The following is an 18,142-nucleotide window of genomic DNA, read 5'->3' as shown; positions in this document are numbered from 1 at the left end:
AAACCTTACTTATATAGGATGAATACTTTTCCTATTTAATGAGGAGAAGCCATGTTGGAAACTACATAAGATAAGTAGACAATGACTTATGAAAAAAACAAATTGATTCATTCTATCGAGTGGAAACACGGCTACCGAGAAAGAGGTGGTAAAAATCGGTAGAAAAAACATATTATTATATGGAAAAATGCGCGCATGAAAAGTAATATTCTTAAAATAAAATAAATTAATAATTTTATTATATCATAATTAGGATCATTTAATTCATTTTTATGTAAATTATAAAATTATTAATTCCATCTACTAACTAACTAACTAACAAACTAACTAACTAATGAATTAATTTTATTCAAACAATTTTCACTACATAAATATATGCAAATAATAGGGGGGAAATAAGTTCAATCCAGCGACTGACACCCTTTCAAACTCAACAATAAACAACAACATATGCAAATAATAAATAAAATATTTATCAATATTCAAATTTTATTTTTAGCTGCAATATTTTAAGTCTAAAAAATTCTTATTTTTTTTACTTTACTAGAATATCTTGTTCTTTACTTTTCCAGGTTGAATTTCTTGTCCTTTACTTTGCCAGGTTTAATAAAATCTTAAGAATATTACTTTTCATGCGCGCATTTTTTCATATAATCCATGATTTTTCCAGACATTGCTATTGTATTAATATATAAATTTATAATATAAGTTCACATGTATTATTCGACTTATTTACTTCCGAAACTAGGCAAGCAGGTTCACTGCTGCTGCTGATAATATGGACAAGACACGATCTCACAGCAGCAGCAGCAGCTCTAAGAGTAGTAGTTATAATAACTTGGGACCGGCGAATTATTAGCATATTAATAGTTCGATTTTCATCGGTTTTTAATTAAAAAAAAACCATTACACGGGATTGAACCTAAAATCTTTCCACCAATCCCGGCTCTAGACCCGTTACGGTAACATATAACATTTTCAATTTAATTTCGAATCATAGTAGTTGTTATGAAATGACTACATTTTTCATCAAATGTGATAACGAAAAATTTCAGTTCATTCAAAGAATATGTATATCATAGAATTCACTAATATTTTTAATCGATAAATTCACCATTTTTTGCTATAAAATCATAAGGAGAGTTAAAAAAAATTAGTTATTAAAAAAAATTAGTTATTAAAAAAAGTTCGGTTTTTTTAATTATAAAAAAAAAACGATACACGGGATTGAACCTAAAATCTTTCCACCAACCCCCGGTACTCTAACCGTTACGCTAACATGTCATACTGGCAAAATCGCAGTAAAAAATATTTATATACAAAAAAAAGTTATGCAAAATAAAAAAAAAAGCGTTAGTCACTTATGTATGTACTTACTCTCATGTTTGTGAATCCACATATTTTGTTGTAACTTTTTTCTACTGAACCAATTTTCGAAATTATTTTTTCAAAATGTAGCTAATGAGGTGTTCTATCCAACTATATAACCTGTTTGAAATTTGGTTGCGAACGGAATTAGTGGTGGGGGTTTGAATGTGTCTCGATTCATTCAATTTCGGACTTAAGCATATATTGGAAACTACATAAGATAAGTAGACAATGACTTATGAAGAAAACAAATTGATTCATTCTATCGAGTAGAAACACGGCTACCGAGAAAGAGGTGGTACAAATCGCTGGAAAAAACATATTATAATGTACTTATCGTAAAATAGTAAATGGGCTCGATTCTCGGGCGATGCACATAATATTTTAGTACTTTTTGAAAAGAAAAAAATCACTGTGCAACTGTTTGCTCCTGACATCAAAATAACGTTATCATTACTTCTCAACTTAGTACTTTTTTATTTAAACTAGAAGAATACCCGCCCTAGGGCAGGTGAAAATTAATTTCTCGAAGAGAACATTCTTGCACCACTCTTATAGCAATAAACCGACTAGTCTTTTTTTCTTTCTATAAGTGTTACATGAAAAGGCGTGTCCCCCTTTTCATGTAAGTAAAAATAAAGACAATTAGTAAATGAAAATAAAATTAGAGAAAACGGGAATCGAACCCTGGAGATAAGTTTTAAAGAACAATAGGTTTTAAATGGAATGTCCAGTAAATTGTTGATTCTGATAAAATAAATAATAAATATAATTTTGGCTGGAAGCTATTCATTGTTAGAAAGAATGTTGGATAATAACAAAAATGGGTTATATGAATTAGATATGTAGGTTGAATTCCTTTGTGAAAACAGCAAAGGAAAAATGGGAAATCAGAATGTTTCGAAACGTGCAGTTCGCGCATGCTGATGGCATGTGAATTGTGGTCACGTTGGCCGGACATGCATAGATTTATCAATATAGGAAGTGAGAGTTAGTTAGTAAGAGAGAAGTCAGAAGAAGAGAGGCATAGAGTCAGAGTCAGACGAGAGTCTGACCAGGGAAGAGAAGGTTCAGTTCGAACCTTGGACTCTGGAAGCGAGAGGGGTTTAAACAGAAAAAAGATGTAAAGAAAGAAACTTTGAATTCCTGAATGCAAAGCCATTGACCGGTCAATTGGAAGGAATGAATAATCATGTTTTTTATAACTGCCGTCTCCTGTGTCCATCATTACAACGAGAAAAGGTATTGTCAATTTATATATAAGAACCATTTGAAAATTATCATCTAAAAAATATATGTTTAGAAAGTATATGTGTCATACTATTTATGTTATATAAACAGAGCCATTTCAGACAGAACTGTCAAAGCATAAATGCCAACCTCTCAATCTATCGGTCTATCTATCTAGATATGAAATCCCCTCTCAAAGTGTAATTATATGTACTCTCTCTCAATTATAAACTCTCTCTCGCTATTTATATATATCTCACTAATGTCTCCATGTCTTACAACATGAACACTCACACATGAAAGACTCTTATCCTTCTTAACATAAATACAAAAGAATTTACATTCATCATTGTAATAATAACACTACGTAACATAAGCACTAACATATAACGGTGGTACAAATATTAGTCAGAATAATGCCGTGAAATAAAACGGTAAACCAATTAATGAATCATTTTCAATAAGTGATTTTTCTTTATCAAATAACCTTTATTTTTTAATTTTCTTCCTTTGAAGATTGTAACGCTGGGTATGGGGCAGCGAAACCAGCTGCCAACATTGCCCTGCTTTTTATTGAAACCAACCGAGAGTTCTTTTTAGTATCCTCGTTGTTCCTTTAAGTGCAATTTGTCTGGATCTCTTTTGCACTTGGTTCACCAGGTATATTAGTTAGGTAGGACTTCAGGTTCTTCTTCATAAGCCCTGTGGCACCTATAATAACTGGTATGATTGATATCTCTCTAAGATTCCAGTTTCTTTTCATATCATACATCCACCCATCCATCCATCCATCCATCCATAACCCTGGAGGGGCATAGGCCATCTACAACTTTTGTAGATGTTTTTGTAGCGAGGAGTTCTTTTTACAGGATGAGGGTGCTGGCCCCACGCCCAACCTTCCCAGAAGATACATACAGCGCCTAGCCTTCCCAAATGCTCACCCATCTGGTACTGGCCAGGCTCAACGTTGCTTAACTCCGGTGATCTGGCGAGAACCGGTGTTTCAACGTGATTGTGCCGTACCATATCATACATGATACCTTGATATTTGGTCTGTTTCTACCTTTCAGCTCTGTTCAGACCTTCATCATTAGGAACACTCACTTCAACCAAGGTTGCAACTCTTTCTGACTTATTCCATATAACTATGCCAGGTTTCATCGCAGCATTTTTAAGGTAGGTGGCTGTAGGGATTACATGATCGTAATATAGAAGTCATTTCCAACTTTTATTTCAAGTTGATGTTCCCAGGATTTGCTGCTAACAAATACATAAAATTAACCGTTTAGAATATTATTGTTTCAGCAGGAAATGACCCTGAAAAGGGTTGATATGCCGTTTAACAGACGAATCAAATCAACCATTGAATCGTGTTTTCTTTTTATTCACTTAGGAGTCGAAATTTATCAAGGCTTTGCTCAATGATAAGGGTTAATGAGATGCACAGATTGATAGGTTAATGATGATGAATGCTATTAGAGGATTGAAATCCTCTACATACCATACAACTAAAAGAACAGCCGAGCCAAGAAAAGAAAAATCCTGTCCCCTTTGAAAGACACATCGTGAATGAAATTGTGTGCAGTACATTATAAAAGTAGGAGACAATGTGAAATTTTGAGACTTACGAAAGTAAAGCAAAATTTCAGCTTTTTATTCTACATCAGAATGGACGGCTACAAAACAGCCTCTACCAAGGTTAGAGATCATTAATAAGCATTTTTAGAACTTTAAACTTATTCATTTTGATAAGAGGGGTCTGTATTACTATACATATTGATTCGAAAAAGTTGTCAAAAATCAAATATATAACAAATAAATGTTATCAAAGGCAAGATAAGTTACTTTTCTATCTAATTGGATGTTTTTTTAGTGTTTTTATTTAATGTAATATGTTTATTCATCTCGAAAAAACATGTAGTGTTTACCGGTGTTCTGGAAACTTACAAATGGCTTCGGACTATCTATTGAACACGGTAAGTTTGGGGAAATGAGTTAAAAAATAAAAAAACTATACAAAATACTATTAAAAACCCACGCCAGCCTATGTTACGGTAACATATATTGAGCGAGTTTCTAACAGTATTTTGTGCAGTTCTTTTTATTTTTAACTAATTTTCCCAAACTTACCGTGTTCAACAGAGAGTTCGGCGTCATTTGTAATCTTCAAATACATTGGTAAACACTATATATTTTCGAGCTGAATAAACATATTATACACGAAAAACTTATCCAATTCGGTAGAAAAGTAATTTATCTTGTCGTTGGTAATATTTATTTGTTTTTTTTGACAACTTTTTTCGAATCTACGTGTATAATAATACAAACCCGACAAGAGATTACTGATCTTGTCTTTGGTAAGATTTATTTGTTGTATATTTATTTTTTCTCGCGTTTGATTTGTTTTATTGGCTTTTGTAATAAATTCCCGATTTATTTAATCTATTTCATTATTGGGGTTTGTATTACTGTACACATAGATTCGAAAAAGTTGTCAAAAAACAAATATATGACAAATAAATGTTATCAAAAGCAAGATAAGTTACTTTTCTACCAAACTGGATATATTTTTCGTGTATTTATTTAATATAACATGTTTATTCAGCTTGAAAAACATACACTGTTTACCGATATATTGGAAAATTCAAAATGGCGCCCGACTCTCTCTTTAACACGGTAAGTTCGGGAAAAAGTGTTATAAATAATAAACTAGACAAAATACTATTAAAAAAACCCACCGAACATATGTCAACCTATGTCACGGTAATATATATTGAGCGAGTCTCTGGCATTATTCTTTCTAGTTTTATAGTTATAGCACCTTTTCTCAAACTTACCGTGTTAAAGAGAGAGTCGGGCGCCATTTTGAATTTTCCAATACATCGGTAAACACAGTATGTTTTTCGAGCTGAATAAACATGTTATATTAAATAAAAACACTGAAAACATATCCAGTTTGGTAGAAAAGTAACTTATCTTGCTTTTGATAATATTTATTTGTTATATATTTGTTTTTTTTGACAACTTTTTTGAATCTATGTGTACAGTAATACAAACCCCATTATTAATTTCAACGACAATTGTATAATATCTGATAATCTTAAAAAAAACAAAAAAAAAAAAACAATATTTTTAAACTATTAAATATCGTCTTCACAATAACATCGCATGGCCCATATGCGACGCACGCATGGGTCGAGAAACGGCGTGATTACCACTAAACCAAACAAAGCAAACCAAAGCAAACCATAGTTATATGCGGTGAATACTTTTCCTATTTAATGGGATCAGGAGATCATCCTGGAACACTAGGTAAGATAAATAGAAAATGGCCATGGTGAAACAAATTGATTAATTCGTTCGGGTAAAAATGAGGAAAGAAAAAAGTTTTCATGAACTATTTACCGTAAAATAGCAAATACAACAGGAGAATTTATAAATACGTATATGTAGAGTAAGGATATTGTTGGTGAAGGGAGCATCGGTGGTTCAGTGGTAGAATGCTCGCCTGCCACGCGGGCGGCCCGGGTTCGATTCCCGGCCGATGCACATGATATTTTAATACATTTTGTAAAAAAAAAAAAAAAATAATAATAATAATCTCGCTGTTACTGCTTTCTCCTGACATCAAAATAACGTCACCATTGCTTCTCAACTTAATACTTTTGTAATTAAACTAGGAGATTACTCGTCCATGGACAGATAAAATGAATTCCTTGGACAGAACAGTTTTGCATCACTTTATTACATAATTTTGATCGTAGAAATGTCTCAAATTTAAGGCTAAGCTTAAGGGTTCTTAAGACGGAATTGAAATTAAGCGAGACTTTTGATGAATTGAGATCTTATGACTATGAATCAAATTCGACTGAAACATTGTGAAAAAAATAACGATGCTTGTTCAAAGAGAGGCTACAAATCGATTATTTTTCATATGTCTTTTAAAGCAAAAACAATATTACTTAATTGTCATGTCGGAAATAGTAATATATCTAAAGATTATGAAAATTCATTGAGTAAAAAGTTATTTATTGGTAAAAGTAATTTTTACGAAAAATTGAGGAAAATTGCATTTTTCATAGATGTTTTAGAGTAGACAGGGGACATAACTCAAAATGTATAATTTAGATTACATTGTAATGGCACTCATTATGTGTAAAGACTTTCTTTACTAAAAACACAAGAGCACTTGTTCTACTCGATAAATTTTTGTAATTTTTGGATATATTCCTTTTTTCGACATAACAATTAAGTGATATTGCTTTTGCTTAAAAGGACATATCTAACAATAAATCGACTTGTCATTTCTCTTTGTATAAAGCACTAATATAACAACGAAGATGAGACCAGTAGTCTGAATAATGCCGTAAAATAAAAAGGTGACCCAATTAATGGATCGTTTTCAATATTTTTTTCTATGTTAAATCACCCAGAAGGGTTGATATGCCGTCTAACAAATATACAAAATTAATGATGACCTGTTATACTCATCTTCATAAATGTTGTTTCGCGACGTTTCGGCTAACTATTCCTCTGACCTTCGTCAGGTCGTTAAACGAAACATTGTGAAACAACAACCATAAAGATGAGGACAACTGTCCACAATTAAATATGCAAATTACTCATCTCAAAAGGATTCCAATAATAAAATAATACAAAATTAATCGTTTAAAAAAATTATCGTTTCAGCAGTAAATAATAGTCCAAAGAGTTGATAATAATTAAGGCTAGGACAACAGCATATTCTTTTCATTGTTTTGACTCTCGAGTGTGTATCCATTATCTTTCTTGTATGCTTTTAGATAGAGTAATATGGTTCGTGATTGATTAACTGTGTCTAACTGTGTCGGATATATACTCGAGAGCCAAAACAATGATAAGAATATTCTGTTTTCATAGCCTTAATAATAATTGACAAACCGAACCAACCATTGAATCGTGTTTTTTGTTGTTGTTGTTGCTGTTGTTGTTTACTAATGAGTCGCCATTTATGAAGGCTTAAACGCCACTCGATGATAAAGGTTAATGAGATAAATAGATTGACAATTGAATGATGAAGAATGCTATGAGAGGATTGAAAAACTCTTCATACTATCCAACTAATAGAACAGAGCTCCAAGAAAAGATAAATTCTGTCCCCTCTATAAGAATCATCGCTAATGAAATGTGAAAAGTACATGACAAAAATAGCAGACAATGTGGAATTTGGAGACTTCCGAAAGTTAAGACAAAGCTCACTTTTTATTCTACATCAGTGTGGAAGGCTACAAAATAGCCTCTACCAAGGCCAAGGATTATGAACAAGTATTTCCTTATGAAATGTGAAAATCACGTTTCCATTTCCCGCGGCGAGCTAAGGTAGCACTTGTGTATTTTACGTTTGGATGATTTTCTTTTTGTTTTTTTTTTTAGAATTCCAAGGGGAGACAATTCAAAGAGTTATTAATGTCTGATTGATAGAATCAAAACAAACACTAAATTAAAAATAACACTAAATAAAACATTTTTTACATTAATTGAACTAATAGCTATGACTAAAGACACACTACCTTAATGTACTTCTTTCAAACTCCTTGGCCTAACGTTTGCAAAGAACATGAGCTGGAACAGATACATTGAGACCACTGCCAAGGCTGCTACGAAGAAGGTGGGCTCCCTCTACCGTGCTAGAAATCTACTTATGCCTGAAAGTATCCTGTATCTCTACAAGGTCACGCGTATGAACGGAGTACTGTTGTCACATTTGGGATGGTGCATCTGCTACTAGTCTCTCGTTCTTGGACAGGGTTCAGAAGAGAGTCCCAATCTGATAAGTTCTGAATTAATATTTAACCTCCTTCCCATCGACGTAATGTTACATACCTCTGCCTGTTCTACAAGTATTTTAATGGTGAATGTTCCGATGAGCTACAAGCCCTTGTACTCCCTCGACGTAAATACCCCCGACAAATCTGACAGTCAGCAAAATCCCACCCCTACACAGTAGAGATCCCTAGATATAAGAAAGACTTCTACTCTAACCAGTTCTTCCTCAGAACTGCTAGACTTTGGAACTCCTTTCCGAGTTCCTGCTTTCCCAACTGTACTGGCATGCAGAAGTTCAAGTGTATGTGAACAGCTATCTCGCTGTTCAACTCCCTACATAGTATGCCTGCAACTTATGTCTCCGATAGTAGCCCCTACATTAAAATGGCTCTGTGCTTTGTTTGGAGTGAAAATGGAATAAAAAAAATTATTAGAAGTTCAAACTTATTCGGGGAGGTAAAAGATTACTTATCTTGCCTTTGGTAAAATTTATTTGTTGTATATTTGTTTCGTTTTTCTACGTTTGTTTTTTTTTGTTGTTGGTTTTGTAATAAATCGAGATGCTATACCGCATATCCCTCCATGTTTACATAAACAAAACAGAAATCAGCTGGAGCAGTGATCGTGATAACGAGGGCGGCGCTAAGACGAACCCCGGTCGTCGACAAAAACCAAACGAAATGCGAAATGATGTCACTGTAAGAAAAATACTATAAAAAGAAGAGAGAGAGAGAGAGAGAGAGAGAGAGAGAGAGAGAGAGAGAGAGAGAGAGAGAGAGAGAGAGAGAGAGGGGGGGAATAATCGATCACGCGAGAGACGTCACAGTCGTAACGAGAAGTCACACGAGGCAGGAGAATGAGGAAATAAATATCGTTGGTACAAAAAAGAACAAGAAAGAAAGAATAAGGAGTCGAGTTATTACTTCCGATGTAGACTGCATACAACGTGTGGGTCCCGTGTGTAAACGTGTATTACGTTACAGAAGGCGATTGGCTGATTGGTGCTCAACTGCTCTTGTTTTAAGTGTTGCTGAGTGTTCACCCACCTACGACATTGGACAAGCTAATGTGGCACTTGTGCATTTAACCTTTAGAGGACATTATTGATTTTATATATTTTTTTAAGAATTCTAATAGGACACAATTCAAAGAGTTGTTAAAGTTTCGCGTAACATATTGGCAAAAGCAAAACAAACACTAAATTAACAATAGCACAAAATAAAACATTATTTGTACATTTATTGAATTAAAATAAACTTTTCTTTTTTTTAGCTTTTATAAAATTTATTAAAAGTTTGAACTTATTAAGGTAGGAAAATGGTTCCTTATCGGGTTTGTGTTACTGTACACATAGATTCGAAAAAGTTATCAAAAAAACAAATATATAACAAATAAATGTTATCAAAGGCAAGATAAGTTACTTTTCTACCTAACTGGATATATTTTTTTAGTGTTTTTATATAATGTAAAATATTTCTTCAGCTCGAAAAACGTACTGTGTTTACCAATGTATTGAAAAATTCAAAATGGCACCAGATTCTGTTGAACACGGTAAGTTTGGGAAAATGAGTTAAAAATAAAAAAATATACAAACAATTGTTAGAAACTCACTCAATGTTACCGTGACGTAGGTTGACATATTTGGTGGGTTTTAACCAGTATTTTGTATAGTTTCTTATTTTTAACTCCTTTTCCCAAACTTACCGTCGGGCGCCATTTGGAATTTTCAAATACATCGGTAAACATTATGTTTTTCGAGCTGAATAAACATATTACATTAAATAAAACCTCTAAAAAAGTCCAGTTAGATAGAAAAGCAACTTATCTTGCCTTTGATAACATTTATTTGTTATATATTTGTTTTTTGACAACTTTTCCAAAACTATGTGTACAGTAACACAAACCCACTTATCTTGCCTTTGGTAAAGTTTATTTGTTGTATATTTATTTTTTTACGTTTTTGCTGTTGTTGTTGTTGTTGTTGTTGTTGGCGGCTATTCTAATAAATTTTCGATTTATCTATTCGGTGCATCTTAACAATCGGCATCTCCCTTACAATTATTTTTTTTCCTTTTCGTCTTTTCTCATCTATTTGTGTGGACTATTATCGATTGGGCGCTTAAGCTAGCACACTATAAAAAGATATTGTTTTCATAAATTCACGTTTAATGACTTAAAAAAAAAAGAGAGTACTTTTGCACCTGCGCTGAAATAATAACGTTATTATTTAGAAATCTATTATTTAACATGGGGGAGGAGGTGTTTTGTAACTATTCTCTACCTTACAATTATCCAGAGTGCCCCTTATTGGGGAGTTGGATTTTCCCCACATTAAAAACTGACCTTGTGTCTAACTCTGCCCTCGTGGGGAGGCAAATTATTAGGAACAATTTAATAAAAACGAGATCGTAAAACTTGAAAACACTATTTTGAAATAATAGCGTGGTTCGTTAAATGCAAAATCATCTTTAAAAAGTCGTAAATAAATTAATAAAAAAATAACGAGGGGGTTGACAGACAAAATTTTTCTCAAAGTGAAAAATCACAAAAAAAAAAAAGAATAATGGAGATGATAGGGGTTGGGGGATTAAAAAGCCAACGTCAAAACGAGGCTGTAAATCGGCTCTAGAAATGAGGGATCGATTTACTAGAATGTTGTATGTAAACTTGAACCCCCTTCTAAATCTTTAAATATTGATTCTTTTTTTTTTTTCATTTTTTTTTCTTTTTTACAATCTGATAGCTTAGTGTCCAAACGATAATAATCCGAAAAAATAGTTCGAAAAAACGGAAAAGAAACAAAATTCGTAAGGGGGAGTGGTGCCGATTGTGACTGCTAGTGCTCCGTTTATTCTGATTCATTCTTGATTTCAACGACAATCGTATAACATTTCATAATCTTCAAAAAATAAAAAAAAGAAACAAGGGTTTGCATTACTATACACATGGATTAAAAAAAATCTAAAAAAATCCAATATATGACAAATAAATGTTATAAAAAGTAAGATAGGTTACGTTTCTACCAAACTGGAATTTTTTTTAGCGTTTTTTGTTAAATGTAAAATGCTCGAAAAACATACAGTGTCTACCGATGTATTCGAGAAATACAAATGGCGGCGAAATCTGTGTTGAACACGTTTAGTTTGGGAAAATAAGTTAAAACTAAAAATCTATAGAAAATACTGTTAAAAACCCACCGAATATATGTCAGCCTATGTCATGGTAACATATATTGAGTGAGTTCCCTACAGTATTTTGTATTGTTTTTTTTTAGTTTTAACTCTTCTCCCAAATTTAACTTGTTCAACACAGAGTCCGCCGCCATTTGTATTTATCAAATACATCGATAAACACCGTATGTGTTATCGATCCAAATAAACACTTTACATTAAATAAACACACTAAAAAATTATCCAGTTAGCTAGAAAAGTAACTTATCTCTTTGATAACTTTTATTTGTTATATAGATATTTTTTTTTTACGACTTTTTCGAATCTATGTGTATAGTAATACAAACCGAAGAAATTATTTTTAAGCTATTGCATATCGTCCTCACAATAAAATTACATGGATCAGGAAAACGACGTGATTACAACCAAACCAAACTAAACCAAACCAAACCAAAACATACTTATATACAGTTATTAGTAATTGTCTGTATTTTTGAGATGAGGTGTTTTCATTGATTGAGATTGTCGGACTGACTTCCTCATCTTGGTTGTTATTATCACAACGTTTCGGCCGTTTTGCCCTCCGGCCTTCGTCAGATGTTTTGTATCGGACTGGGGAACTAGTGACATATGGCCGAGTGGTCCTAGACGTTGTATCAAAGTTTACAGTTACCCAAAGGTGCTGAGTTCAATCCTGAACGAAGGCAGCGAAAAAGTAACACTCAAAACAGAGAATCAGCAACTATGTCCCAAAGCCTAGCTGGAGTCCGAACACGGTACCCCCGTAATATTAATAAAGGGTTAGGTTCGAGACTCCTAACAAATGGTTCCCCAGTTCGATACAAAACACCTGACGAAGGCCGGAGGCAAAACGGCCGAAACGTTGTGACAATAACAACCAAGATGAGGAAGTCAGTCCGACAATCTCAATCAATACACTGAATACTTTTTCTATTTAACGAAGAAGGGGCATCATGGAAAATTAGGTAAGATAAGTAAAAAGTGACCAGGAAAGAAACGAATTGATTCATTCGTTCGGATAAAAATGGGCAAGAAAAGAATTTTCATAAACTACTTATCGTGAAATAGTAAATAAAACAGGAGAATGTATAAATAGGAATATTTAGGTTAAAGAGGCGGCACACTACCGAGGCATCGGTGGTTCAGTGGTAGAATGCTCGCCTGCCACGCGGGCGGCCCGGGTTCGATTCCCGGCCGATGCACATAGTATTTTAATAAAACCAAACCAAACCAAACAAAACAAATAAAAAATAAAAATCTCTTTGCAACATTTTTCTCCTGATATTTTTGACCAGCACTGAATCAGAAGAAAATTGTTTGATTAAAAATTCGATATTATGCGTAAACGCTTACTTTCTTAAGTGGTCTTATGATTTTGACCAGGACTGTATCAAAATAACTAGCAAGGCTACCAGGCGTTGATCCGGACTGTATAAAACAATTAGAAAAATGGAGTTTCTTTTGAACACACCTATTGTTCTTAGGATAGAGGATTTTTTTTTTATGTCTATGTATCATTTGCTGTGTCGAGCAAAGAATAGTTTACCCATCCTAGGACGGGTATTACACATGTATGAAATAATTGTACCTTCCCTATCATAGGTAATTTACAGCACGTATATAAAATAATTTTACCATCGCTAGGACGGGTAATGTACAACATACGTTCAAAATAATTTTACCTACCCTCAGACGGGTAATGTAAATACATATATGAAACAATTTAACATACTCTCAATAGGTATTGTATAACATATATGAAATAATTTCTCTTCCCTCCAAGGCTACCAAAATTTTGAGAAAATGAAGTCATTTTTAGAAGATTGGATCATTAGGATTTCCAAATTAATACATGAATACATTGTCTTGGTTAATGATTAGGCAACCCGTGCTTCACCATAAATTTCAACATTACTTGATTTCTTTCCTTCCTCACTATTGGTACTATAATTAAAAAAAAAAATTATGTCATTCTTGCTTTTTTTTTACATGGTAGTCACCACTTATCAAGACACGGAGGCCACTCGAGGATAAGGGTTATTGCGTGTACAATAATCAATGGGATAATATCGTAGTAATCGTTAGTAATGGAGATTTGATAAAGTGTCTCACTTAAGGGGGCGGTTTATCAGGAACTTGTTTATGTTGGATTTGAAGACATCCAAGTTGTAGTCAGGTGGAAAGCAGGCAAACGGAAAAGAGTTCCACAGGCGTGCACTTCTGAGAAAGAAGCTTTGTTCATGAAATCTACGTTTTGATTTAGGTACAGTGGGGAAAATTATTGAAAGTGGTTGCAGCTAGACAGATGTTTTTTGTGAAAGATTGGCGAGGGGGGACCAGAGATTAGAGCTCAGATTATAAGATTCCATATTATCGTGTTTCATTTTCTTTCCTCACAACTGACACTAAAACTCTTCGGAAAAAAATACGCTATTTTCGGAAAATTACTCAGCAGGTTTTACAAATAAATACATAAATGCTTTGAGAAGCTTAGTGATTAGGCAACCCTTGCTTCACTATAAAATTCCACATTACTGTGTTTTTTCCTCCCTCCTACCGACACCATAATTTTTAGTGAAATGATATAATTTCTTGAGCATAACTCAGCATGTTGTACAAATAATTGAATAAAAAAATGCATAGACGCGGAGAGTTTAGGCAACCTTTACTTTACCACGAATTTCAATAATACTGCAGTTCTTCCCTCTCGACACACCGACAATATTATAGAGTAAGAGAAATGATGTAATTTCCAGAATATGATTTTGCAAGTATTCTAAATTTTTGGAATATGGCATTGCGAGAGATTGATTTGTGACCCCAAACCGACCATTACTCCCTCCAGCCCCACCTCAATAGAGAACACTAGAGCACGTTTAAAAGCAACATAATCATGCTTATTTCTACCCATCACTACGACCGTGACGTCAATTCCGGATGATAACATTGGAAATTCAGAAACATATGGATCACCTCCAACAGAAACTGGCACAGTCCACCTTTACAGAACACCACCGATATATACCTGAATTAAAGTAATTTTGATATCTAAACTGTTTTAGACATTTCCGGGACTGCCTTCGTACTACCCCCTCCCCACTGTTAAAAATATACATGAAATAAAGTCATTTTGAGATCGTAAACTGTTTCAGTCATTTCCGGAACTGACTTCATATTCTCCCTCCCATTGTTAAGAATATATATATATGAAATAAAGTTATTTTGAGATCGTAAACTGTTTCAACCATTTCCGGGACTGACATTATATTCCCCCCTCCCACTATAAAAAAAAAAATATACATGAAATAAAGTAATTTTGAGATCATATACTGTTTCAGCCATTTCCGGGAGTAACTTCATATCCCCATCCTCCTGTTAAGAATATACATGAAATAAAGTAAAGGTCATCTTGGGAAACAAGGTAAGATAAATAGAAAATGACCAGGGAAGAAACAAATCGATTCATTAGTTTGGATTAAAATGTGTAAAAAGAATATTCATAAACTACTTATCGTAAAATAGTAAACAAAACACGCGAATCTATAAATAAAAATATTTAAGTTAAAGAAGTTGTCAACGAACGGAGCATCGGTGGTTCAGTGGTAGAATGCTCGCCTGCCACGCGGGCGGCCCGGGTTCGATTCCCGGCCGATGCATGTACTTTTTAAAAAAGAATCTTTGTTTTTTTTTTGTTTTTTCTGATATCAGAATAACGTCACCATTACTTCTCAACGTGATACTTTTGTAATTAAAGTAGAATACCTGTCCCAGGACAGGTGAAAGTTAATTTCTCGAACAGAACAGTTTTGCACCACTTTTATATTAAAATCAAGCTATAATTTAACTAAACCGTGTGTATAGAATACTTATTCGAATGATGATCAAAATGTATTGCATGATTTTGATTCTCAATTTGATGTCTCAAATATAAGGCTGGAATTCCAAGACTTCCGAAAGTAAAGCCAAGGCTCTTATTTGATTCTACATCAGTCCGGAAAGCTACAAAAGTACCTCTACCAAAGCCAGGGACTATGAACAAGTATTTCCTTACGAAATTTACGTCATGAAAATCACGTTTTATTTTCCGCGTCTTGTCAACGTAGAGTTTAATTAAACATCAAAGCAAAGTTCCATTAGTTGAAAGATCAGAATGTTTCTTTTTAACCCATTAACGCCCCCATATTTGTTTTTTTTAGTTAATTTGTTTGGTAGTCATGTTTATTTTTGCTTCCAAATATTAGATGAAATTGTTCCTATTTACAATGCCTCCCCACGGGACAAAGTTAGACACCAGGGTCATTTTTTAATGTGGAGAAAGGGAACAAAAATAAAAATTGTCTCAGTCGTGAAGGATTTCTCCTCCATTGACAGAGAACAAGAAATTGAAGTGCAGCATCTGAAGAACAGATACTACACTTTGATCTTGTCTCGAACACCAATGTTATAAACTGAATTCTTCCTATATTTAATATACACGTAGATATTTGGTGTTAATTAAAATGTTTCTGTAAAAAACTAACTGTTCAGTAAATATTAAACATATTTGTTTGGTTCTTAAAAAAGGACCATGGGCGTTAAATGGGTTAAAAAGACAGTTCATTAAAATGTTCGGGTTTGTTTTAGTATGTACATAGAGTCGAAAAATTTCTCAAAAAACAAATATATAACAAATAAATGCTATCAAAAGCAAGATAAGTTACTTTTCTACCAAACTGGATAATGTTTTTAGAGTGTTTATTTAATGTAATGTGTTTATTTGGCTCGAAAAATATACAGTGTTCACCGATATATTTGAATAATGCAAATGGCAGCCGACTCTGTGTTGAATACGTAAGTTTGAGAACATGATTTAAAACTAAAAACTATACAAAATACTGTTAAAACCCCACCGAATATCTGTCAGCCTATGTTACGGTAACATATATTGAGTGGGTTTCTAACAGTATTTTGTATAGTTTTTTGTTTTAACTCATTTTATCAAACTTACGTGTTCAACACAGAGTCGGCTGCCATTTCCATTTTTCAAATACATCGATAAATACTGTATACTTTTCGAGTTGAATAAACACTTTACATTAAATAAAAACACTAAAAAATTATCCAGTTAAGTAGAAAAGTGACTTATCTTGCCTTTGATAGCATTTATTTGTTGTATATTTGTTTATTGACAACTTTTTCGAATCTATGTGTATAGTAAAACAAACACAAATGTGCGTTTAAAAAGTTATTTTCAAAAACGAACAGTTTGTCAAACGAACCTTTCGACAGCTCTTGTTTTAAGTGTTGCTGATAGTTCACAAGGCGGCACTTGCGCATTACGTTTGGACAATATTTTTTTTTTGTTTCTGCTTCAAAAATGAACATTTTTGAAAATGCATGAATTTTTTTGTTAAACTAACGGCCTCTCTAGGAAGAGAAAATTCTGAAATGAAGGGAAATGATTATTATAAGAAAACTGAAGGCCTTAAAAAAGCGATTTTTTAAACATAAACTTTCGGAATAAATCCAAATAACTATTTAAAGTTATAAACTTTGAGAACTTCTTAGAATTCTCCACCCCTTGGAAATCTTCAAAAATGAAATCAAACAAAAAATATCCCCGAAACCTAAAATGCACAATTGTCGACATCATGTCTGATGTGGATGTTAGTTTAGTGTTAATATCTATTCCGATCCTATAATATTGATTGGCTAACGACGTATGTAATAACTAGGGCTATCACAAGAGAATATATTCTTTTCATTATTTTGGCTCTCGAGTATATATCAGTTAATATATGTTTTTAGATAGATTAATTGCTGATTAAATGTGTCTAACTGTGTCGGATATATACTCGAGAGTCAGAACAATGATAAGAATATTCTCTTGTCATAACCCTAATAATAAATAGGGCCATGACAACAGAATATTCTTGTCATTCTTTTGACTCTCGGGTATATATCCGACACGATTAGACACACTTAATCAACCGAGAACCACATAAGTCTATATAAAAACATATAAGATATTAACGGATATATACTCGAGAGTCAAAACAATGAAACGAATATGCTGTTGTCATAGCCCTAGTAATAGCACACACAAGCCACGGCAAAAAATTACGAGTTTTGTTCCAAATGTAAAGTTCTAATAATTTTTCAATCCGCTTTTCATTGATAAATTTTTCATCTTCAGTTAATCAGATCTAGCTGATGTTGGTAAATCTGTTTTGATATGAATATTATACGAGGCTCGTTCCAAAAGTAAAACCTCCTATTTTTTTTTTTAACTAAAAAAAAAAAAAAAAAAAAAAAAAAAAAAAAAAATTGAAGCGCCATGAAGAGTGTTATTATTAAAACAGGCGACTTTATGTGATCCGGAATTTATTTTTCTACTATGCATTTTTGCCGGCGATGAACGACGGCTGTGCATGGGCGTCCGGATCGCGGTTTGTCATACGAGGATATCTCCATAAGTAAAGTCTCTTATTTTGTTGAACTCAAAAAGTTGAAAAGCTACAAAGACGGGAGTGATACCATGAAAACGATCCCACTTTTGTGCCCCAGAT

At 33.2% G+C, this 18,142-nt stretch overlaps 3 non-coding genes across 3 annotated transcripts; all 3 read left to right on the top strand.

The window, feature by feature from the left end:
- The first annotated feature begins 6,076 nt into the window (after positions 1–6,076).
- On the top strand, positions 6,077–6,147 carry Trnag-gcc (transfer RNA glycine (anticodon GCC)). The gene has a single exon. It is a non-coding gene; the product is annotated as a tRNA-Gly (tRNA).
- Positions 6,148–12,725: 6,578 nt separating this feature from the next.
- Positions 12,726–12,796, top strand: Trnag-gcc (transfer RNA glycine (anticodon GCC)). Its single transcript has one exon. It is a non-coding gene; the product is annotated as a tRNA-Gly (tRNA).
- Positions 12,797–15,179: 2,383 nt separating this feature from the next.
- On the top strand, positions 15,180–15,250 carry Trnag-gcc (transfer RNA glycine (anticodon GCC)). The gene has a single exon. It is a non-coding gene; the product is annotated as a tRNA-Gly (tRNA).
- Positions 15,251–18,142: the final 2,892 nt, after the last annotated feature.

Source organism: Euprymna scolopes, chromosome 38 (genome assembly GCF_053919585.1).
Source record: "Euprymna scolopes isolate OS-2025 chromosome 38, ASM5391958v1, whole genome shotgun sequence".
NCBI classification, from domain to species: Eukaryota; Metazoa; Mollusca; class Cephalopoda; order Sepiida; family Sepiolidae; genus Euprymna; species Euprymna scolopes.
Note: the sequence above shows the minus strand (reverse complement) of the source record. Positions and strands in the feature narration are given on the sequence as shown.